Consider the following 440-nt stretch of genomic DNA (forward strand, 5'->3'; position numbering starts at 1 on the left):
GGAGCAGATAGGCAGACAGATTTTGGAAAAGAGTAAAAACAACAGGGTTGTGGTGATGGGAGACTTCAACTTCCCCAATATTGACTGGGACTCACTTAGTGCCAGGGGCTTAGACGGGGCAGAGTTTGTAAGGAGCATCCAGGAGGGCTTTTTAAAACAATATGTCGACAGTCCAACTAGGGAAGGGGCGGTACTGGACCTGGTATTGGGGAATGAGCCCGGCCAGGTGGTAGATGTTTCAGTAGGGGAGCATTTCGGGAACAGTGACCACAATTCAGTAAGTTTTAACGTGCTGGTGGACAAGGATAAGAGTGGTCCTAGGATGAATGTGCTAAATTGGGGGAAGGCTAATTATAACAATATTAGGCGGGAACTGAAGAACCTAGATTGGGGCCGGACGTTTGAAGGCAAATCAACATCTGACATGTGGGAGGCTTTCA

The sequence above is a fragment of the Scyliorhinus torazame genome, chromosome 11 (genome assembly GCF_047496885.1).
Source record: "Scyliorhinus torazame isolate Kashiwa2021f chromosome 11, sScyTor2.1, whole genome shotgun sequence".
In the NCBI taxonomy this organism is placed as follows: Eukaryota; Metazoa; Chordata; class Chondrichthyes; order Carcharhiniformes; family Scyliorhinidae; genus Scyliorhinus; species Scyliorhinus torazame.